The sequence below is a fragment of the Panthera pardus genome, unplaced genomic scaffold, assembly GCF_024362965.1.
Source record: "Panthera pardus isolate Hobbes unplaced genomic scaffold, ASM2436296v1 HiC_scaffold_9, whole genome shotgun sequence".
In the NCBI taxonomy this organism is placed as follows: domain Eukaryota; kingdom Metazoa; phylum Chordata; class Mammalia; order Carnivora; family Felidae; genus Panthera; species Panthera pardus.
In genome coordinates this window covers 7207521-7231853 of record NW_026527024.1, presented here as the reverse complement: position 1 = coordinate 7231853, position 24333 = coordinate 7207521, and the positions used below count along the sequence as shown (strand labels likewise).

Below are 24333 nucleotides of genomic sequence, written 5' to 3'. Positions count from 1 at the left end.
GTGGAGCCCGGCCGGCCCCCCGGATGTGGCAGGGGCTGTGGCTCACCAGGGCACTTCGGTCTTTAACGGGCTGCGTGGCTCCTCGTGGCTTGGCCGTGGGAGGGAAAGAGCGTAGGCCCAGTGAGAAAACAAAACCTCTGTGCATAAAAGTCTGCATCAGTGTTAGGTGAGCCTTATCAAAGCAATCTGATCGAACCAATAGGTAATTCTTAATCATATTCTTGAAAGTCTACTTTAAAAAGTTTGTTTTACCTCAACTTCAGTATGCGCCAGAGAACGGGTTTTGATGGATGGTTTCTCCTGTATGCGTCCAGGTGTGAGCATGTCGGGTCTGTCCTTGTGTCGGGCAGCGAAACCGCGTGCTCAGGGGTGAGCCCTGGGCCGGAACCCCACGGGCCGTTCCTGCTGTCGCGGACAGGGAACCGCCTGTGAGCTGTCCCCACGTGCTTTCTGGGGATCGAGAAGCACTGGCGCCTCTCGTCCTTTGCAGCTGCTGCCCGACGGGGATTCGGGATTATGGCTCCAGATGTCAAGATGTGTTTACTAAATGCTGTTTGAGTAGAGGTGGGCAATTTTCCTGGTGCAAGAGGGCATTTTTATCTCCCAGATGTGGCCAGGCTGGCGAAATTAATCCCTCGGAGACAGGCAGGTCTTGGGAAAGTCAGATGCAAATAAAGTGGATAGAAAGTGTAAATTAGCTCACAGCATTTTTAAGCTGGGAGCATGACCGTTAATGCTGCGAATGAGGGATCCGACGTGTGCAGAGGTGAAGCCATTGGTGCAGAGACGTGTCAGTGGCGAGACAGCCGCACACCCTCCAGGACCTCTCTGCGGCTCCCAGTCCTGACCCCTCCGGGCCCTCCCTGTGGCTCCCGGGCCCCATCCCTCCAGGACCTCCCTGCCTCTCCTGGTCCCGAGCCCCTCCGGGGAGGCGATGCTGGTGTTTGTCAGCTTGTTTGTGTTTCGTCAGATTTAAGGATGGAAATACTAGAAACTTCACTATGCTTCTTATTGAAATGAATTGGAAAGGAAACAATGGTAGGTTGTAATTGCGCCCAATAAAGCTCGCTGAGACAGCTCAGAGCACGCGTCTGCCCTTAAGCTGCGTAATTACTTTCCCTCTAGAAGCAGAAGATGGTTGGTGGCCTGTAGTGGAGGGCTGCTGTGTTGCAAATATTTAAAGAGGATGAAAACAACATTGATATATCGGGTCTGTTCTGCTGGTTTCAAGGAAGTACCACCCAGCACACTACTCGCTAATATGCTGAGCCTAACGACGGATTTTTCAGGTCACCATCTCGTGTGTAAACTGTAGCGTGCCTGTGAGCGCGGGGCAGTCAAATAACATCACGTTGTGGAGACGTCACTGAGCGCCGGTACGGTGGCCGGGGATCGTCGCCAAGCCTGCCACGGTGTGCGGTCCCCCGCCGGCTGTGGGTGTTTGGGGGACCCTCTGCTCAGCCCTGCACCCTTCCGTCCTGTCGGTGGACAACACGAGTCTCCGATAGGCAGCGTGAATCTGCATAGGGTCCTGGCCGGCAGTGGCCTCGCAGGGCTGAAGCCGTGGCTGGAGGGGTAGGGAGCGCCCGCCCTCCTGCCTGGGTGACTTCAGAGTCTCTGGCCGGAGAGATGACTGAGCTGGTATGTTTCTGGGAGCCCTGGGAGGCTTGCTGCCGTGCTGCTTCCTCCATAGCCCCCTGGTCCTGGGTGGGTACATCGCAGAAATTGCTTTTCTAGAAGGAACAAAACCGAAACCCAAGTGAGCATGTCAGCTCTGACCAAGTGCAGGGACGGGCTCGTAGGCCTTTTTTCCCACAGATGCTGGTTGGTGCTTAGATACTATTTTCATTTCATCAAGCACACCACCTAGGAAGAAAACCTATTTTCCTCTGCGTCCTTGGACTTAATCGTAACGTGGACCGGAGCACCGACATGGGAAACCTACTCTTCAGAGAAATCTGAATCCGTTTATGTTCTGATGGAAAATCTTGTGAGCGGACCATCATACGTTGTGGGAAAATGAGTTTGAGAGAGCTGTCAGAAAATGGGAGTTGCATACGTGGCCCCGTGAGCTGGGCCTACGAGACGAGGAGGGGCCACGGTCTGGGTCCAGCGCCCCGCCCCGCCTGTGACAGAGCCCGCCTGCCAGAGAGGGGCCGTGGGGACATGCCCGTGCCCTCCACCGGAGGGGTAACTCCCCCTGTGTTGTTCATTCCCCGCGGAAGGTGGCCATGCCGACGATACAGAAGGTATTTTTTTTCATGCTTCCTAAATGATAAAGGATCTTTTCATTCGGTGTCCATTCTTAAGTTTAGGAGTTTGTGGGAATCAGGCCCAGACTCCTGACGCATCTCAAGAGATTGCCTGGGAACCGCACAGACGCTAACGCACCTGACCCAGGGACCCCCTGGCGCGGGGACCGTGAGCTACAACCTAGATGAGACCCCACCTCTGCTGGTGTTTTCCAAGAAGGAAGGTTGTGAATAGCTCTGACTTCCGGTTTTGTGTATTATTTAACGTGTTATTAAACACCTAGCACTGTGAACCATGAGCTCACGAGTATGGCCGTTTGGGATGAGGTGGCCCCGTGAGATCCTGCTGACGCACTCCACAGGGTGCCTCTCGCACGCTCGACCACGGAGGCTTTCACCCAAACCGCCCTGAGGGTCAGAGGCCACCGAGGGCTCACTGCCTGCTTCCGTTCCCGATGTCACACTGTCCACGTCCGTCAGTGACAGAGGACTTCGTGCTCAGAGGCCAAGAAGGTCCAGCCCTTGTTACTTGCTGGGGAAGGTCTTGTCTTGCAGGACTGTATTGTTTTCTAAAGTTTAATATAGCACTGTTTGGTTTTCACTGTTCTCATCTTTACAGTTGCCTTCACAACTTTCCCGTATATTAATTTATTTAATTACCAAGTGAAACTTCCAAAAATATCACACGTCGTATGTCAGGTGGCAGGCGGGTGGGGCTGTGGCTTCCGAAACAGCCGTGGTTCCGTGTCCGCTTGTTTATTCTGAAGCCCGTCCCTGGTCTGCTGTGGGCCCCGTGCCGTGGGGCCCGCGAGGCCCTCCACCCTCCAGGCCTGCGGGGACCACAGCCTCCAACTGGCGTCTCGGGCCCCTCGTGAGCGCGGGGCTCTGCAAGCGCTCGGGTCCCCCCGCGGGAGCCTCCCCTCCTGGCCCAGGCCCCGCGTGCCGGCGCTCACCGGCTGCCCCGTGAGCAAGTCCCTCAGCAGCCCCGGGCCTGCGGCAGCGGTCAGGCCACGTGCTCCCGCGGGGTCCCCGTGAGCCTCGGGTCGTCAGGAGGCAGAAGCACGCCCTGACTCCGAACACGCGTGGGGCCGTGCCGGAGCCCCCGGTGCTTTGGGAGCATGTGCCGATGACCAGGAGGCCGACAGGGACGTTTCCTGGGAAGGGCTGGGACGGAGCCCAGATCCCACAGCAGGAGAGGCGAACGTGTGTCCGGCCGTGATTCAGAACAGCCAGCAGCAGCAGCAGCAGCAGCAGCAGGAATCCAGAGGGTCTGTTTCTGGTTAAAAGACGGCATCTCCGAAGGCTGGTGGTTTCCACGTGCGTTCCTCGCGCACCGCCTCCCGGAGCCCACAGCCACCCCGGGGGCCACGCTCGTGAGAGAGACAGGATTGGGAAAGGTGGAACGTGCACCTGGCTGTGCACCGGGCTTGTCGGGGGCCTGCAGGGTCGTCCCTGGAGACGGCCTCAGGCCGGGGGACGCGGGGACGCTGGCGCCTGCCTCCCGTGAGGTGGCCAGTGCCTCTGAGGAACGCATCCGTGGGGCCCAGGCCCCACAGGCAGGGGACGTGCTGAGTGAGGCTGCGCCAGACCAGGGTGCGTGCGCTCGGGCGTCTACACCACGGGCACCTCCAGGCAAGCATGGTGCCCCTGGCGCCGGACTCCCAGGGGGCCCGGGCGTGGCCTGTTTCCTGGACACCTGCCGTGGTCGGACGGGCTAGCTGGCCAGGGACGCAAAGTTGAAACCAGCTTTCCATTCTCGGTGGGACTCTCCGGGTCGTCCTTCGTCACTGCTCCTCGCTGGAAAGCACCGTGCTCCTTAGTACGCGTTCAGCTTGGGCCCTTTGCTCTGGTGCCTGTGAAGCTAGTTGTCATTCTCCGTCCCTCCCTCCTTCCACTGCGGGTGGCTGGGCAGGGTTGTCTTGTCCCATCCGTGTCTGCGCTCCGCTGCCGGCCCTGGCCCTCTGGGGAAACAGGGACACCCAGCCACCCATCGCCGAGTCCCCGCTCCCCTCGGGCCACAGCAGTGCCGGGGTGGGAGGGCTCCCAGAATAACTGCCCCTCCTCCCACCCGCCTCGTTGAGCCTCACCGCTGCGAAAACCACGTCTAAAGAGGTCAGACAAGCTCACCTCTGCCGAGTTTGCCCGGCTGGCCACCCACTTCAGCTCTCTGAGAAGGTACGGTACCTAAGCCAAAGCAATGGAGTCATTCTGGCAGGAATGCAGGCTTGGGGGCGTTGCGGTTGTAACTGGGACCCGGCGGTAGAGCCCACGAGCTGCTCAACGCGTTAACCTAACGCACGGTCTGCCACCGCGGCGCCCTTTCCGGGCCTCGCTCGGTTGTGGTGAGGGCACCGCAGAGCGACGCATGCTGGGAACCGAGTGCCGTCACCCACGTGGGGCAGGCGTCTTGGAATTCTCTCGCTAGGGCTGGACCGCCTCTGCCACACTCCCGCTCCAAGTACCTCGGTCGGCGGCGGTGGGGGGGGCGTTCCAGGTACCTCGGGGGGGGGGGGCCTTAGAGTGCTCACAAACAGGGTCGGCAGAAGTGGCTTCAGAGTCATTCTTGTTCACCGCGGGGGAGGTCGGGCTGGGTTTTCTTGCTCCCGGTACTTGGCCTGGTGGCCCCTCACAGACACCTGTCTCAGGAGTGCGCTCCAGAACAGCGCTGGCCTTGCGGCACGCGGAAGACACCCTCGCGTGCCCTGCGTAGAAGGAGAAATAAGGACGGTGGGAGGGGAGAGCCTCGGAGACCACAGGGAAGGTCTGAAGGCGACTGAGTCTTGAGCACGATGCACACTCCCATCTACCTGAGGGGTTCTGCGGCATAACTACGTTTCTCATCTCTAATCGCGGCTGCTACGTGTCAGTATCTTTTCTCTCTTCGCGTTTTGAGTGACACAGTGTGGTATGTCTAATGACAACTAGAACAAATTCTGGTAATGAGGTCACCTTGGGCCTGTATTACTGTCTGACTGCTGTTTTCCATAGAAATGATCTGTGAGAGCAAAACCACGTGCCCAGAATACCTTCCTCTCCGGAAGTGTGGGCGCCAACGGCAGACGCGTTAGAACCTGCCAGACACAGATGGCTTGTGTTGGCCTCTCGTTTAGACCCACAGAGTGGTCTACGGGGAGGCCGCTTCTGCTTGTCGCCAGGAGCGCGACTGTCGTGACTAAGGTATTTAGTCTTCCTTAGGTGCGGACTTTTTACACAGGTTGCGGCGTGGTTTAAAAGCGAATGGGGCGCGGAACACGTTAATTTCTGAAGGGAGTTTTTATGGACACACTGCTGTGTTTCAGAACAGCAGAAAGATCATGTTAGGAGCAAGTTTTCGGTGAGGGCTCCGGGAGCAAAGGGACGTCGTGGGGACCTGCGTGGATGGGCCGGACTTGGAGGGAAGAGACACGTGGACGTCCCAGCAGGAAGCAGGCTCGGTGGGGGGGGGGGGGGGGGGTGCTGCAGGGTAGGAGCAGGGTGGTAGGTGCCGGCGTGAGGGATGCGGGACCCTGTCTCAGCAGAGAGAGGCCCAGGGGTCCGAACGGGGGAACGGCGGGGCGTGAGTGTGGCTGGCCGAGGTGCGGCCCCAGAGCCAGAGGTGCGACCTGGCACAACGTTGCACCGCACGGAGACCATAGGCAAGAGGAGGGGGCCCGTGGGTGGAGATACGCCGGTGGGAAGGATGAGCTCGCAGAGAAGCGCCCGGCGGACCCGGCGCTGTTCCTGACGAGGATCGTCAGTGCCCGGGAACTGGCTGGAGGTCAGGAGCCCCAAGGGGCGTGTTCGCAAAGTGCCCGTCATCACGGTGCAGGTCCCACGGGTACTTGGAGGGCCTTGCGTTAATTGCCTGAGCCCCCGTCCCCGGGTCTCAGCCAGCACGGGTGGCCCGGGCCTGGATGGAGCGCAGGGTGCGTAGAGTCCTCGGAGGCAAGGCAGGTGGTGGTCTTTTAGACGAAGTCACCGTGAGCTGGACGTCATGTTCCGAATCCTGAGAAAATAGGGCCTGAAACCAAGAAACACGGTGCTGCCTGCTGTCTCCACAGACAATCACACGTTACCTTTCTTTGTACTGGGACGTACACAAGTGCATAGACACAAGCTGTGTAACCTCCTAGGGCCCCACTGGGGCCAGGAAAAACCGCTTGGCGCCTCGTTAGTGTCCCCCACGTGAAGCTGGGAGGGGCACCTGGCACCGTGTTCCGGGGGCAGCATCAGAAAACTGCTCCTTCTCAGTCCGTGAACTGCATTGTGTCCGTTTTGCATTCCTGAGCATGCGTACGGCCCGTCGCCAGCCAGAGATCCCATGAACCACGGTCAGCACAGTGACCAGCTCGTGTTCTGTCTCCAGACACACACGTGCATGGGTATATGCGTGAACTCACACACACGTACGTACGTACATACATATGCACACACGGTAAGTATCCTGCCAGCACCTTCAGGCGGGCCCTGTCCAATCCCTCCTTCCTGGGGCTGTATTGACATGTATGGCCGGAGGCCCTTTGCTGTTCGAAGGTACCTGAATGGGAGAGTGCACACGTCCTTTAAGATGGTGTATTCAGGGGCGCCTAGGTGGCTCAGCCAGTTAAGCGTCTGACTCTTGATATCGGCTCGGGTCATGATCTCGCGGTTCATGGGTTCGAGCCCCGTGCTGGCACTGCAGAGCCTGCTTGGGATTCTCCCTCTCTCCTTCTTTCTCTGCCCCTCCCCTGTTTTCTCACTTCCTCTCTCTCAAGTAAGTAAATAAACTTAAAATTTTTTTTTTTTAAATAGCAGTTTCAAACTTTAGTTGCATCAGAAACTTCCGGAGGGTTTGTTAAAACAGCGATTTTGATTCCTTTCCCCCAAGCTGTAATATTCAGTAGGTTTGGGGTGGGGCCCCATAGGTGGCATTCCTAACAGTGCCCAGGTGATGCCTGGCGCAGGGGCTACCCTGGGAGAACCATTGCTTCACAAAACCCTAGCCTGCTTCGTTCGATAAGGGAGCTGTAATTACATTAACTTGAGGTCTTCTGACCCTAACTTGTGCCATTCTAAAAGTGCTGTGAATTAACTAGGAGATGTATCACTCGTGATACGCAAAGGCAATTTTAGAGCGAGGCTTACTCTGTGCAGTAGATGTAGGCCCTGGTAAGCTAGGAGCCAGTAGAATTTTATTACACTGAATCGTTAAATCATTTGGCATACTGAATTTATTTTTAATTTGGTAAACCTCATTATTAAAAAAAAAGAAAGAAATGGAACAGCTCCTTGGTTAAGTAAAGTCTAAGGGGGAAATTGCTTTTAAAACAGAAAAGAAATTATTGTTTAAAAAAAATCTCCTCTTTATGATTGGAGTCAGATTTTTTGTGTGTTTTAAAATTTATTGGCTGGTTTTATTGAAGTGAGTTTCATCGGAGCTAGAATAGAGCTCTTGCCACCATGGGGAGGTGTCCCCGTCCTCCGTTTCTGCCTCTTGGGGACTCCCCGGGTGCCACTGAATGCAGTGGCCTCTCCAGAATTTGTGGAAAGACCGAGAGATGTAGGGGTTCTTTTAAACTTTGAGGTCGCTCTTGGGTAAGAGCCTGTTTATCCACCAGACTTCGGCGTGGGGAAAGCCTTCCCGCGCATTGCCGATCCAGACTTTCGGGGCCTAAGGACAGCGCTCCAGAGAGGCGTGACGGTAGCCGTGTGCGTCCTCGTGTGGAGGCTTGGAGCCGGGTGTGCCGCCTCCCCGATGTTCCCACCCCAGCACCTCTTTCTGCCCCGGGCTGGCTGCACCTGGGGGAACATGTTTCTTCTTTGCATTATTGATATAAACTCAGGACTGACCCTTCATGCACATAAGGTCCGCTTGTAAAGGAAAAGCCTCTGCTTTCAACCAAAACCCGGGAGGGCCTGGTGTAGAGGCGCAAGATTTGCTGTCTGGCCACGGCCCAGCAGCCCCGTCAGTACAGGGTCCCTACAGGCGCCGTGCCAGCACCCTCGCGCGGAACTTAAGAGCTGCCCAGCCCTACAGTTCTCTCTTTCCCCTCCACTAAGAGCCGCGGTAATCCAGTTTGGCCTTTAGGAAAACTCGACAGCATTTCTAAGATATTTGCAGAATATTCTTCCCTAGAAGTTGACATGAGAAGAACAAATGGTTTAAGAACTTCCCTCCCCAGAGGCAGAAAGACTGGCTAGCTCTCAATGTCCAGCCTAGCCCGTGGGTTGAAGAGTCACAGCTGCGTACAATGAATCCCCCCATCACGGTGTTTCATCTTTTGCAGAACAAAATCTCAATAATGTGATAATACTCTCACCATTTCCACCACTGCTGAATTTTTACCAAGTTGTCTAAATGTGATGGTCGTTGAACTTTAATGAAAGTAGGATTATATCACATAGGCTAAGGAACGCCCAATGATGGTCTTCAGAGAGCTTCCTGGAAGCTCCCTTCATCCACTAAGGAAATATACTGCACTAGTTATCGAATGCGATATAAGAAGTTACCCCAAACTTGTCAGCTTAAAACAACAGGCATTCATCGTCTCACAGCATTTCTGTGGGTCAGAAATCCAAGAGCTGCTCAGTCAGATGGTTCCGGTTCAGAGTCACTTGCGACATTATATGGTCAAGCTGCCGGCACGGGCTGACCTCCCATCGAAAGCTTAACTGGGCTGACGGAGCCACTTCCAAGGTGGCTCCCTCACGCATCTGTTGCCAAAACCTCAGTTCCTCACCACGCGAGCCTCTCCAGAGGGATCTCCGTGGCAGGACAGCTGCCTGCCCCAGAAGCAAGTGAGCCAAGTGAGAAAGAGAACTAGTAGAAAGTCATAAGACCTTTTATGACTTAGTCTTTTCCATTCGATTCCATTCATCAGACACGAGTCATTAGGTCCAGCCCACGTTCCAGGAGGAGAATTTGACTCCGCCTCTTGATGGGAGCAGTTTTTAGCAATTTGTGGACATCATAATACCACTACACATACCAATGAGAAAGGAACTGGAAATGTAATATTATTCTTCAGTCAGGCCGCCTGGGGTAAGATGCTGGCTTTTCTACGTATCGACCAAATAAATTTGGACAGGTTACTCCAGATTCCTCAACTATAAAATGTGGGTTATAAGGGTATCTCCTTCGTAGGATTTTGATGAGTTAAGTATGAGATAAGAACTTGGAATAATGAGTAGTACATGGTGAACACTCAGAAAAATAGTGTTGCTACCCATATCACCATCATCATCACCACCACCACCACCATCACCACCATCATTACTACAAGCACCAGCATCATCACCATCACCACCATCACCATCATCACCACCATCATCACCATCATCACCATCATCACCACCATCATCACTATCATCACCATCACCATCATTATCACCATCATCACCACCACCATCACCATCATCACCACCATCATCACCACCATCATCACCACCATCACCATCACCATCACCATCATCACCACCGTCATCACTATCATCACCATCACCATCACCATCACCGTAATCACCATCACCATCATCACCACCACCATCATAATCACCATAATCATTACTATAATGACCACCATCATCACCACCATCATCACTATCATCACCATCAGCATCACTATCACCATCATTATCATCATCGTCACCATCACCATCACTATAATCACCATCACCATCATCACCACCATCATCACTAGCATCACCATCATCACCACCACCATCACCACCATCACCATCACCATCATTACCACCATCATCACTAGCATCACCATCATCACCACCACCATCACCACCCTCATCACTATCATCACCATCACCATCACCATCATTATCATCATCATCACCATCACCATCACCATAATCACCATAATCATTACTATAATGACCACCATCATCACCACCATTATCACTGTCATCACCATCACCATCACCATCATTACAACCACTATCATCACCATCACTGTCCATCATCACCATCACCATCATTATCATCATCACCATCACCATCATCACCACCATCATCACTATCATCACCATCACCATCACCATCACCATAATCACCATCACCATCACCATCATCACCACCACCATCATAATCACCATAATCATTACTATAATGACCACCATCATCACCACCATTATCACTGTCATCACCATCACCATCACCATCATTACAACCACTATCATCACCATCACTGTCCATCATCACCATCACCATCATTATCATCATCACCATCACCATCATCACCACCATCATCACTATCATCACCATCACCATCACCATCACCATAATCACCATCACCATCACCATCATCACCACCACCATCATAATCACCATAATCATTACTATAATGACCACCATCATCACCACCATCATCACTGTCATCACCATCACCATCATTATCACCATCATCACCACCACCATCACCATCATCACCACCATCATCACCACCATCATCACCATCATCACCATCACCATCACCATCATCACCACCATCATCACTATCATCACCATCACCATCACCATCACCGTAATCACCATCACCATCATCACCACCACCATCATAATCACCATAATCATTACTATAATGACCACCATCATCACCACCATCATCACTATCATCACCATCAGCATCACTATCACCATCATTATCGTCATCGTCACCATCACCATCACCATAATCACCATCACCATCATCACCACCATCATCACTAGCATCACCATCATCACCACCACCATCACCACCATCACCACCATCACCATCACCATCATCACCACCATCATCACTATCATCACCATCATCACCACCACCATCACCACCCTCATCACTATCATCACCATCACCATCACCATCATTATCATCATCATCACCATCACCATCACCATCATTATCATCATCCTCACCATCACCATCACCATAATCACCATAATCATTACTATAATGACCACCATCATCACCACCATTATCACTGTCATCACCATCACCATCACCATCATCACAACCACTATCATCACCATCACTGTCCATCATCACCATCACCATCACCATCATTATCATCATCACCATCACCATCATCACCACCATCATCACCACCATCATCACTATCATCACCATCACCATCACCATAATCACCATCACCATCATCACCACCACCATCATAATCACCATAATCATTACTATAATGACCACCATCATCACCACCATCATCACTGTCATCACCATCACCATCGACATCATCACCACCATCATCACTGTCATCACCATCACCATCACCATCATTATCATCATCATCACCATCACCATAATCACCATCACCATCATCACAATCACTATCATCACCATCACTATCCATCATCACCACCACCATCACCATCATCATTATCATCATAACCATCATTATCATCACCACCATCATCATCACCATCACCATCACCATCATCAGCACCATCAGCACCACCATCATCACCACCATCATCACTGTCATCACCATCACCATCATCACAACCACTATCATCACCATCACTATCCATCGTCACCACCACCATCACCATCATCATTATCATCATTACCATCATTACCATCATCACCATCATCATCACCATCACCATCATTATCATCACCACCATCATCATCACCATCATCACCATCATGCGCACCATCACCACCATCACAATCATTGCTATTTCCATTGTTATTGCTGCTGCAGCCACAGTTCCACAAAGAGTGTTTTTTCAGATGTTTAAAGTTTTTAAGAGTGGCGGATTTTCCAGAGAAAACCATGAAAGTATGGATAATATTTTCTAAACTGTACCTTGTAGTTAATATGTGTCTCTATCAGGAAAGAAATTCCCAATAAAAATTCCCAATAGTGAGAATTCCCAATTGGTGAGAAACACATACCCCTGACAATGAGAGTGCCCCGTGGGACTCAGGAGGGAGTAACCCAAGTAAACACGGTCCATCTTCTGACCATAACAGCACTCTAGGTGTGCAAACGTGGGCAAGCTAGTGTGCTTCCCTGACTCTCAGACCCTGCTGTCTATAAGGGAGGTACAGTATACGGCCTCACAGACTGGTCATGAAGCTCAGGGCGTCTCACAGCACAGAGCCGGGCACACCTGAAGCGTTCTGTCTTTGTGGCTGTGCTGCAGGAGGTACGGAGGAAGCACGTTGGTCATTCAGGGCAACTACTGAACTTGGCTTCGAGCAATAAGGACAGACTTCATCAGGGACGAAACGTTGCATCACACCTTGAGGGAGGATGGGAGGAAAGGACAGAAGGGCCTGTTTTGAAGAAGGAAATAAAAAGCACACCGTCCCTGAGTTTAACTGGGGGAGCTGAAAGGATCTCTCCTGTTTTGTAAAGCATCAGTCCTTAAAAATATGTAGGGTGTTGTCAGCTTTCACCTTTGAAAAGCTTAGCTCTGGTTGCCTTTTTCCTGGTTTTGTCACTTACAGGGGTCTGTGAAAGGTGCCAAAATTAAGACCTTCCTATTATTTTCAAAAATGGTGGGGGAACCTGGGTGGCTCAGTCAGTTAAGCATCTGATTCTTGATTTCGGCTCAGGTCATGATCTCATGGCTTGTGAGATAAGCCCCTTGTCGGGTTCTGCACTGACAGCGAGCAGCCTGCTTGGGATTCTCTCTCTCCTTCTCTCTGCCCCTCCTCTGCTCCTTCTCTCTCTCCCTCTCTCTCTCTCAAAAATAAATAGGCATTAATTTTTTTTTTTAATATTTTCATGGTGAATCCAGGCATCAATGAATGGGCCACCCGGCCAGAAACGAGGACACAGTGGCACTCAAAACTTTCTCGAGAGGAAAAGACTCAGAGTTCCGGTGGTCAGTTTCCTCAGTGTTCTGTGATTCTTCTTTGCTTGGGAATGTGAAGTCAAAATATTTCGATAGATATTGTCTATGAGGAGAGGTTTGGCTCTTGAAAAGGAAGGTCCAGGAAAATGTGATAAATACAAGTTATCATATCGTTATAATGCCTGATGTTGTAAACTCAGGGAGGGCCGTTCCAACTCGGGCTGTTTGAGCAGTAAGAAGGGACGTTTTAACGCCCTTCCTCGTAGCAGGCGTGACGTGGACGGAACAGGGCAACTCCAGGGCTGTAGCCTTTCCAAGAGCCCCCTCGCCAAGGGCACCCAGTTAACCCCTTTCGTCCTAATTAGCGGCAGCAATTGAGATCCACCTGACCCGTCGTTGACCTCTGTTTTGTAAACTTGTTTGGAATTTAATCTTGTAGGTTGTTCACACGAAACACTGGGAGTCAGGATCTGATGTTTAACTTACTTACGAAAGTACGGCACAGCCCGGGGTCCACTGCCCCCCTCACTTGCCCCCCTCGCCACGCCTGGAATCCACCCTCCTCCCCGCCTCCTGTGCCGTCTCTTATTGGAGTAGTTCATGGCTCGTAACCACGGGGACCTTTAGGGCATGATCAGGTTTCGTGATGTCCCTGCTAAAGCTTTGCACCAGTTCCCGTCCTGACCTGTGGCCCTGACCCTGCACCACAGTGACCCCTGCCCTTACCTTGACCTCATCCCCTCCGCATTTGCTCGTGGACCAAGCAGTCCGCTCACCCCCATCCCCACCCCCCGCCCTTGGGCCCTGAGCCCGCAGAGCATACTCCGGAGTCTGCTCAGTTGGCCTTGTCCTGTGGGCACCAGCCAGCTGTCCCTCAGCGGGCCTGTCCTGGCTTCCAAACTCACACAGCCTCCTGCCATACACCCCCAGCATGTAAACCTCTGCTCCTCGATTCAGAGCCCTGCCGTGGTCTGAAATTGTCCCGTTCACTTATCGACCTGCTTGCTTAGGGTCGGCACTGCCGTAGAGGAGAAGCTCCATGCAAGTCGGGGACGGCGGCCGGGTCTCCCTGGGGTCCCCCACTGGGTTTGGTGCCCAGAAGAGCGCTCGCTTTTAAAAGATTCTGTGGACACATTTAAAATATGTACAATTCATTAATCAGCTCACTGATTAATTAGATGCAAGGACTATTAAGCTGGTTCATCTCCTTGCATCTATATTTCATTTTCCGTATCTACTAATGGTTTTTGATTGAAACCACTGTATTTGTTGCTCTGCTCATAATTACATATGCCTTTGAAATTTGGTGACGTCTGTAACAATTCATAACGTATGTTACCTTTGTTAATGACCTCTGATTTGATTCAACTAGCTTTTCCTAAGCCTGGCTTTGATAATTCTGGGGCTGAAACAAAGGTATTTCTGTTCTCTAATGATTTTGTAAGATGCTCTCCCCGTGTTCACACAGTTTGATCTAAACAAGATCAAATGGGTTTAGATATAGTTCAAAACAAAATACTACTTAGTTCTATTAATCATATCTTGAACGTTTTATCTTAATTGTCTGCTCTAAGGAGACGTAGTTCAGCCATTTATTTGTTGTGTGTTTAAGCCTTGTGTGTGCCAGGCACCGCCCAGCTGCTATGGAAGATCCCGGAAGACCCCAGGGAAGGGAAGCGGTCTTAGGCCTGGGCCCTCAGGATCCCACAGGAGCCGAGAGTCAGTGCACCAAGGACTGTGTAGGTGGCATCTCCACGAGAGACCTGCCAAGTGCTGGGAGCAGACCTAGACTTCCCGGCTGACGCTGTGAGGGGGGGCCCTGAAGGATAGCGCGGCCACTGGGGAGGCCACGTGGCTGGAGTCTGACCGGTGGAGCTGAGGACAGACGCTCTGGACAGGAGGGGTGAAAAGGCAGAGGCCCAGAGAGCAGCATGGCCTGTTTGGGGACAAGAAAAGGCCTGTTTCAGGGGACGCAGGGTGTACGGGAGAGGCCTGCCCCGTGGAAACGTGGCAGGCAGGCCACACAGCTCGTGCATAAGCAGCAGTTAGCGGGCAGCCACGGAGCACTCTTGGTCAGAAAAGTGTTGGGGTCGGAGCTCTGCCCCGGGGAGGCCTGTGCACTCACGACGTGGACGTGGACGTGGCAGAAACTGAGCTGAGCTGGTCCCTGACTGAGGGTTGGTCTGACTGCACGTCGGGCAGTGCATCTGTACTGTGACTGTGCTTCCTCGCCAGCCTTACAGCAATGCGGATGTAGGTGATGAGCCTTAGATCAGCGAGGACCCCCGTGCCCGGGGCAGCGAGGGTATGGGGTGCGCCCCGAGCCCTGGCTTCTGGGCCCCTCGGCCGGTGTTTTCTTCTGTCTCCCGAGTCGTCAGGCCAGATGTGCCTCGTCTGAAACTTGGCAGGGAATTTGGGGCTACAAAGTAAGTAAGGGTGCAGATGCTTGGAAATGAGGTGTGGACAGCAGCAGCACAGGCAGAAGGAGAAGCAGTGGACAGACCTCGGGGACGGATGCTGAGGTCAGGGGCCCAGGGCAGGGGAAGCTCAGAATGTGAGGTGCTCCAGGACCGAAGGGCACCGGCTGGTCAAGGGCTGGGAGAATGTCAAGGCGGGGCCATGCCTTTACGTGCCGGTCCTCAGCCAGCCCTGGCCTTGGCTCGTCACCAGCCCTGTCGGGAGGGTGCCTGCTCCAGGAAGCCTTTCGGACCGCAGTTCTGCACACCCTGGATTTTCCCCATGGAACTGTGTGTCCTGCCTCTTTCCTCCCCCAGAGTCCACCAGTCTGCAAGCAGGAGCAGGGAGAGCGTGTAGGAAACGCACAGGAACGGATGGGGGTCCCACACTGCCGGGAGGCCAGTCTGCGGCCAGCTGCTCGGCCTCCCGGACACCCCAAGCCTCTTCTCTACCCCAGTCAGGTGCTCACCTGTTCTCCACTTGCCCGAGGCCCTGTCTGCCTGGGGATCAGTTATCCTACCTGCCAGCGCCGCTCTTTCCAGACTTCCCTCCATCCCCTCCTGCCCCTCCCCCCCCCCCCCCCCGCCCCGGGTCAGGCCAGATCTTACCCCACACACACAGCAACCCAGTCCCGTGACCCACCGAGGTCTGAGGTCTTACTCACATAAGCCCTCTCCGATGGCTAAATCCAGAGGTGTCCACACTGAGGCTGGAGGGGCACCCCTCTAGCGCTGCAGTGTCAACATCGCGTGGCGTTCTGCTGGCGGACCCTGTAGCTCTCTCTGCTCGTTGCGGGTTTCGTCCGCACACTTCACTGTCTTTGTCTTCTCAAAATAGACCCCTCCACACCCACAGGAGACTGGCTTTCCCGGGGAAAGACGAGCAAAGCAGGGAGCTGCTGTTTGAAATGCGGGACTTTTCTTTGGGAGTTGAGGAGAAGGCCCCTCGGGAACCCCTTCCTGATCGAACCCTGGCACGGCACGGGCTCCACGCCAGGCCTCCGTGCCGGCCTCCAGGGTGAAGGGCACTGTCAGAGAGGGCTACCTGCAAGGTGTCGTCCGGTATTCATTCCGCAGAAAAGCTCGCAAAGGCTCTCAGCGCAGCTCGTAGGTGAACCCCCTGAAATGGATTTCCAGCAAGATCACAACATTGAAAGGTCGTTTTTCATTCTTCGTCGTCTTCCCAAAATATTTTGTCTTTGTTTTTACTCTTTGTTATTTTACATTGCCACGAAAAAAATTAAATATAGATTTCTACAACCTCACAACAATGCTTTACATCATCGCACAAATTCGCATCTTACCCGTTGCCTGAGGACCGGGCACTTGGTGTTAAAGGCAAGCCCGCTGCCTCAAGTAAGAGACACTGGGCACTGCCTCCCCCATTGGCTGCTGTGCATGGCCGTCCGTCACAGGACACATCGTACCTAACAGTTATTAGGTCTCGTACGTGGACCGGCTCGTGTGGCTCTGTGCAAGTCTGCTCTGTAAATCCTCTGATTATCTTGTAAAATTACCCTAAGTGATTATGTGCATACATATTGAAAACTGACTTCCGTCTAATTAGGAAAATGACGTAAGTCTGAAGACACGTCAGATTTTCACGGTAAAAGAGTGCTCGTGATTTTTCTCCTCTTTCCACTCCCCCTCCTCTCACCAAATGCTGTTGGTTATCTCCCTCGTGTAAGTTTTCTAAAATATTCACCCTTTAAAACCCATCCATCAGTCCTATCGACCCATCAGCCAACAGAGGCAGGACAGGACTGTCTTCTGTGAACCTGCCCCACGTGTGCAACCCTACGGCGGCTGCGGGCCTGGGCGCTCACCCCCACCTCAGCCACCTCGCGGCGTGGGGGCCAGGACGCACCTCCCGCCCCCCCCCCCCCAACCTCTGCTGCACATGGGCGGGCATCCTGGCTCCGGCCCAGAGCACGGTTCTGTATGGCCCCTGTTGTGGCTGTGCAATTCCAGCGGGTTTTCCCCAGAGGGACCACACAACCTCTGTTGTTTGGACGATGTCAGTGTTCTCTTGTCCTGGGTATTTGTCAGTCAGCAATTTAATGCATGGCCCGTGCGCTCCGGCTTCGTCCTTTAAGATCTGAGGCATTATTTGGTGCATTGCAGGTGCCTCTGTGAGTGTCTGTCATCCCTGGGAAGATGCGCATTTGAACCAGCAGGGAAAAAAATAGCATGATTGACGTGACTTTTGACATGATTTTTGTCAAGACGCAGGCACGCCGTTTGCTGGAGAACCTGTCCTAATGAATGCCTTTTACACTGGCGAGCTGTGCAGTCTTGCCATCCGTCCCTTTCCTCCCGCCTTGATATCCAAATGCCAATCACCGGGAAGAAAATTATGCTACTGAATGAGGTAGTGTGCAATTTACCCTCTAGAAATTGAACATTTACCGTAAGTGGTAAAGAAGGTGTTTTCTATACCCTGAGATAAGTTTGCATATAAATCTCTGCCTCCGTATTTCTAATGCACGGACACCGAATGTGTACCTTTGCGAGCCATCCTTTTATATCACGAGCGCGTTCAAACACGTCTTGAAATTGCTTTTGTACACATGCGGTTAATAAGTTAAAGTGCAGAGAGAGGTGTTTCCAGTTCACACCTTCCCCGGGGGCTCCTTCTGTCTCCGGTTCAAGGGGCGGCCACCTCGCCGGCAGCAAGGGCCAGCCACTTCCCGAGGCCTTCATTACTGCATTCCAATAAAGTGTGGTTTTTTCTCTTCCCACCTTTTCTCTTTATGGGCTTGGGACTTGTGTCTTAATCAAAGTGTGCAAGAAATGTGCTTAATCGTCAGACACGGTGACACTTTTACGTGGTGCTCCAGTTAATTAATGCGGAATTGCTGCGGAATGTTGCAGAAAAACTCGTGATTTTCCATTTACATCAAATGAGTTTGCTGTGATTAATGTTATCATAGGAAATACCAAAGGAATTAATAATGATTAGGCCATTACTTCCAAGTGGCACTGAAGACTGAGAGATCTTTACTCATTACAAGAGCTTTAAGAAAACCCACCACCGTTGGTTTCTGTGTTCTGATGTACAGGTTGGACGTGTTGGACTTGAACGGCGGGTCCCTACACTCGCCAAGTGACGTTTGCTTTTCAGTTCTTTCTTCTTCCGGAGCTTTTCAAATTTGGGTTCATGACGGGTTAAAATTTTTTTCAGTCTTTTTTTCTTTTTTTTTTTTTGAGAGGTTAATGCTTCTAAACTTCATTTATTCATTCCCAAGAATGCTAAGTACAAATACAAATACGTATTCTGCACAAGGCCTCGAGTTACGTGATCGGGGGTAAGACCAAAGATAAACGTAGCATGGCCCCTCTCCTTGAAGAACCAGGGAAGGAAGCACCCGTATAAAAGCTCAGTTATGATCAGGTGTTATGGAAGCTGTCCTGGAGACGCCCAGAGGCGTGAACAGGCCGGGGAGCTGGCGTTGGACCGTCTGAGAGGGCTTCACGGGAGCCACGAAATTTCAGCTGCTTCCGGAAATGAGGAGTTTGTCAGAAGGGAACAGAGGAGGTGCGGAGTTGAATGTGTCGGGAACAGGATGACCTTGAGTGTGTCTGGAGCACAGGGTGTGTGCGCAAACACGTGTGACGGGGAGCAGAGCCCCTGGCCGGAGGCAGCAAGGCCACGGGGCAGGCGTGAGCCGCTCCTGCCCTTCACCCGCGGAGGAAGCTCCAGCCAGGCTGCGCACGGGGGACCCCGTACGCTGTCTGCACACCCGCCCGCTTCACGGCCAGCCCGGCCGGGCCCGGGTGTCGCGGCCGCGTGGGGGTGGATGCTGTGGACCCGAGCTTGCCGGGACTGCCGAGCTGCCGCCCTGGTGACGGCCTGTGGACAGCCAGCGGCGTCCTGAACCGCACTCTGGAAGCCAGGTGGCTGAAATGGGAAAAGAAACGCACTGTTAGCGTGATGGCCTTGCAGACGTGTGGTTCTGATGGTTTGGGGCCCTTTCGGCCTATTGAGAGCGTCTGTGAACACGAGGCTCGTGCCGGTGGAGACAGCCTGCTCGTTTTCCTGACTCAGGTGCCGCCCAGACGTTCGTGGCGCTCCGCTCCTTCTCGTAACATTGAGATCTTGGGTGGGAGTCGAGACCATCACTTTTCCTGCCCCCGTGTCGGTCCCGTCTGGGACATCGTGGCTTCCTAGTCCTTCCGGGCAGAGGGCCGAGGGCAGTGTGGCTCCACCTGAGGAGAGGGCTCGAGTGCGCGTCAGCAGGCTGTCGCCACAGCCCAGCTCTTTCCCAAGCGTGCGCTTGGCCTGGGAGCTGTCGTGGAGCATCGGAAGTACCCTTTTTAAAAAATTTTTATTTCTTTTGAGAGAGAGAGAGAGAATGCATGCTAGCAGGAGAGAGAGGCAGAGGGGGAGAGAGAGAGGGGGAGACAGAATCCCTAGCAGGCTCCACACCGTCAGCACAAAGCCCGACGCAGGGCTCAATCCCGTGACCTTGGGAGGGTGACCCGAGCTGAAATCTGATGCTCAACCGACTGAGCCCCGCGGTGCCCCTGAAACCACCCTTAAACTGTGATTTCCCACAGCCTGGCCCCCGTGTTCTCTACAGAGGTGAGCTGGGCAGCCTTTGCCACAGGGAACATTAATTCCTGTCGTTTGGTGTTTTCCCGGGTCACCCCCCTACGCCCCCCTACAGTTCACCTCTTAGCGCCTGCACCTCCTGGGGGCCCCACGGGCCTGGTGACAGCGCCGCTCTTGCCCTGCCTGTGGTTGCAGTGCCCCCCCCACTCCCGGGGGCACCCCCCAAAGCCTCCTCTCTCCCTTTGGAGCTCGGGCTCTCCTGGCCGCTGTGATGACTCTCCGTGTCTGCCCCTTCAGGCCTCCCCGTGCCCACAAGCTCCAGATGCTGCACGGATGTTTCTATGTGGACACCTCCCTGCCAAACACAGCCCAGTTTCCTTGCAACCGGGTTCAGCAACATGCCTGCTCCCCAGGTGCCCCTTTCCATCGGTGACCAGAGCCCCAGGTCAACCCTCCCTCCCCTCTGCACCCACAATTCAGACCACAGGCTCGGCCTCTCTGTGAGGTAGGCATGCCTCCTCGTTGCCATGGTTACCACCTGGTCCCTGGAGGCCTCCTCGCGTAGCCTGGTGATATGCAGACAGCCCACGCCAGCCTGCCCATCCAGACCTTTCTGGGCTGTGACTTCATCTCGGGAGTTAGGAGGCAGGGAGAATCCGTGGACAAACCCAGAAAGGAGAGTGGGCATTCAGACACGGTGGCCGAGAGAAGGCCTTCCGCTTCCTCACACAGCTTCTCTGGGGGCAGCGCAGACTCGTAACTTGGCCTGGATCAGAAGCTTCCACAAGCACAGATTGAAAAGGAAATCTTCTGTGGCCTTTGGGACAGGCAGGCGTCCTCTTTCTTCTCTGGAAGCTTCCACTGAGCTGAGGAGAGAGCCCATCTCCACTGGACCACCCCACAGAGGTATGTGGGAGACTGTCCCTGCTCATCGGAGCTCCCCGGGACATGAGATTAGCTCCCACACGTCCAGATGACAAGTATCCACTCGGGTTTTGCCTCCCTTACCTTCTCCACTGTGTGCGTGGAGATACGGGGACACCAGGAATTCAGTTACAAAACAACAAAACTATGTGTGGTGTGCACCACGGGGCTGTAGACGCACAGGTGGCTCCTTCCCTGTGCTGGTGCCCCTGGAGGTGCAGAGCAGGAGAGCTGGCGTTCCCCGGCCTCCACGTGCCAGGAAAATGGAAGACCAAAGATGCGAAAGAAGGTGCCCTTCCCCAGAGTTGGAACCCTTGTTGGGCTCTGCCCGTCTCCACCCCTGAGACCCCAGGCATCCGGGAAAGCAGAACAGCTGAAAAGCAGAACGTACCGGTCCCCATCCTCACGAGCAGCGCTGAACCCCCGGAAGCCTGTGGAAACTCTGGGCGGCAACCCCCCCCCCCCCCGGGCTGATGTGGCGGCCACGTGCTCCCCATCGATCAGTCACGCTTTGCTTATCCTCCCGTGGGAGGATTAGTGGTCGGCATTCTGGAGCGTGGCCGAAACGCCCACCGGGCGCGCTGGGCAGTGAGTGGAATGTGGACCGTGCAGGGAAGTTCTCGACTCCCAGAGTTGGCTGCGGAGGGTTCTGCTTGAGGGCCGGCCAGGCTGCCTCTTCTCACCATTAAATTAAGTGGTGTAAGGGAGGCAGAGGCACTTTGTAAAGCCTGAAATGCCACGCACCTGTCTTTACTACTGGCTCGGAGGTGGGACCCTCACAACCCACAGGCGGGCCTGGCAGTGGGCCCCACACCCTTGGCCACAGCGAAAGCAGCCGGGCGGCCCGGGAGTGGTCACGCCTGTGGGGAACACGGGACTCACCGCGTGTGAGAGGCGTTCAAAGCACGTGCTCTGAGCAGCGTTGCCCCAAGACCGTGCGCTAACTGCTCCCCGTGCAGGGAGGAACAGGTGGGGCGAGGCACCGCCCCGGGGACCACACCTGCAGCCCGGCCCTGCGCTCCGCCCGCTCACGTCTCCTCCAGGTGGCTTCGCGTCCCACCAGCCCTGGGTGCTTCTGGCCGCTAGACCTCAAAACACGGAGGGCCGGCTGGGCTTTGGGGCTTTGGCCGAGGGAGCTGTGAGGGCCCTTTATGACTGTATGTTTATCTCCACTCCTCTTTACCTTTATTTCCCCCGATGATCCGTCCCCGGGTCAATCGTCTTCCGTTACAGAAGACCAGCCAGACACTGTTTTGAGTTTCCGCTCTCCTCCTCGTTTATTTTCCCGCTCTCTCTCTCTCTTTCTGGCAGCTTTATTGAGTGTACCGTGAACAGCATGTAGTTAATGGTCACTCTGGGAGCCAGTAAGCACCCTTCTCCACGTGAGGTGTGTTTGGCCCTTGAGGGAGGGTGCCCGCAGCTCCCCGGCCGGAGCCTCCAATTACAGCCTGCCGAGGTCTAAGCACAGGAGCGGCCAATGTTACTTGCGAATCCCGACTACACGAGCGAGGCAGAGGCATCGTCTGCGTTCAGGGGCCAAGCCCTGCGGCCTCGGAGGCCCAAGCAACTTCTGGGGAATCACGGGAAGCTGGCAGAGGGCACAGCCACTCAGCAGTTACGACTGGCCAAGCGCCCGCCCTCCGGGTGATGTTGTGTGGACCAGGACACTCAGCTGAACCCGAACCCTCCGCGGCCGTGGGATGAATGGGGGACGCTGTGCTGTGGCCCTTGTCCTTGTTGGCAGGGCCGGAGACCCGACGCCCAGTGATGAGGAACAGCCCTGGTAGAGCGAGCTCAGCGCCTTGTCTGCTCTTACCCACCAGCATAACCGCACGTCCTCTCCTAACCGCCAGAATCTGTGAGTGTGTGACCTTACGTGGCAAACGGGACTTCGCAGATGAGATTGTTAAGGGCCTTGAGAGGGGAGATTGTCCGCACAGACCCGGAGTTCACAGAGGTCCGTCAGGTGGAGAGAAGGCGCAGTCCGTGGGAGACAGGACCGGGAGGGAGGCGCAGGGCGATGCGGCTTTGCTGGCTTTGAAGCTGGAGGAAGGGCCACACCCAAGTGATGCGGGAAGGGTCTGGAAGAGGGAAAGGTTGTCCCTGGGGCCTCCAGAGGGGAGCCAGCCCCACCAACACCTGCAGACCAAGTTGGTGGGGATGTGTTGCCTCGGTCACAGAAGGCCAAGACCCATCCAAACCCAGGCCTTTTTGGAATTCAGTTCTCTTAAAACTATGATCAATGATGATGATGATGGTGGGGAGCAGAAAGAGGAAAAGGAGGAGAAGAGGGACCAAAGCAGGACCTTTTTCTTCCGTGGGAAGGCATGTAAGCCAGGGACAGTGGTCTGCTGGGAGAGAGCCTGTGTTCAGAGTCCCTTCTGAAGGTTTTCTAGACCATAAACCTCGCTTCCTGATGCGGCAGGTTAGCGGGAGAGCCCCAGGGCGGGAGTCAGACCCTGTGGGGTAAACTGTGGTCCTCCTGTGACCGGGTGTGACCCGAGCCCCCCACTGGGTGCCCACGTGGGTGAGACCACGGGGCCAGTGTCCCCACGCATGGGTCAGTGAGGGCTGGCTCCTAGGGCACACGGGAGGAATGGGAGGTTCTGGGGGGCCCGGGGGTTAATGGACGGTCCGTGATCTTCCTTTAGACACATTCTGGGAAACACGCTGTAACTGTTCGGTAACGGCGGGGGCTGTTTGTAAAGCAAGGGGGTCTTTGGAAAGTCTTATGTTATTTGGGCATCGGGACGCTGCGTTGGGTGTAAGCAGAGAGTGGCAGTAATTTGGGACAGAGGGAGATGGAGAAGCCATGCTTGTCTGGGACCAGGACCCTTGTCAGGCTCTGACTGTGCCTGGCCCACAGGGTAATTGAGGCTGGGTAGGTGTTGGGTGTGTAGAGAAGTACCCAGAACTTTCCGTCAGGGCTGACTTTGGTCTGAACGCCGGCTTCGGCACTTCGAGTGTGTGAACTTGGGGAAGCCACGTGTACTTTCTGGTACTTTCTTCAGGTTCTTCACGGTGAAGTGTCTGTACACGTTGTAGTCCACCCAGTCCCGGCCACGGTCGACGGCGAGATGATCGTTACTTTATTTATCATCAAGAGAGAAATTGCTCCAATGGCCACATCCTGTCTCGCCATTGGCAGTGTGATGCACGTTCACTCCAGAGATGCTGAAACGTGGAGAGCCGTGTGTCTTGGGATCAGTGGACTATAGCAATGCCCGCCTCGCACGGAAGGCTAAACGAGTGTTGGCTCACAGAATGCCGGCTCTTTCCAGTCTCTCTTACACAGACCTTCCTCCTCACCCGTTCTCACGCGCCCTCTGCCCGTCACTTTCTGGAATGTCACCTGCAGACGGGGTCACTGTATTC

At 54.2% G+C, this 24333-nt stretch overlaps 1 protein-coding gene and 1 long non-coding RNA gene across 5 annotated transcripts in view; one reads left to right on the top strand and one right to left on the bottom strand.

Moving 5' to 3' along the window:
* Positions 1–24333, top strand: part of PTPRN2 (protein tyrosine phosphatase receptor type N2) — an 814681-nt gene that overhangs the window by 456349 nt on the left and 333999 nt on the right. The window lies entirely within an intron of this gene.
* On the bottom strand, positions 14592–16343 carry LOC109252448 (uncharacterized). Its single transcript, XR_002074018.2, has 2 exons — positions 16145–16343; positions 14592–15442 (listed from the first exon to the last, which is right to left on the bottom strand). It is a non-coding gene; the product is annotated as an uncharacterized LOC109252448 (long non-coding RNA).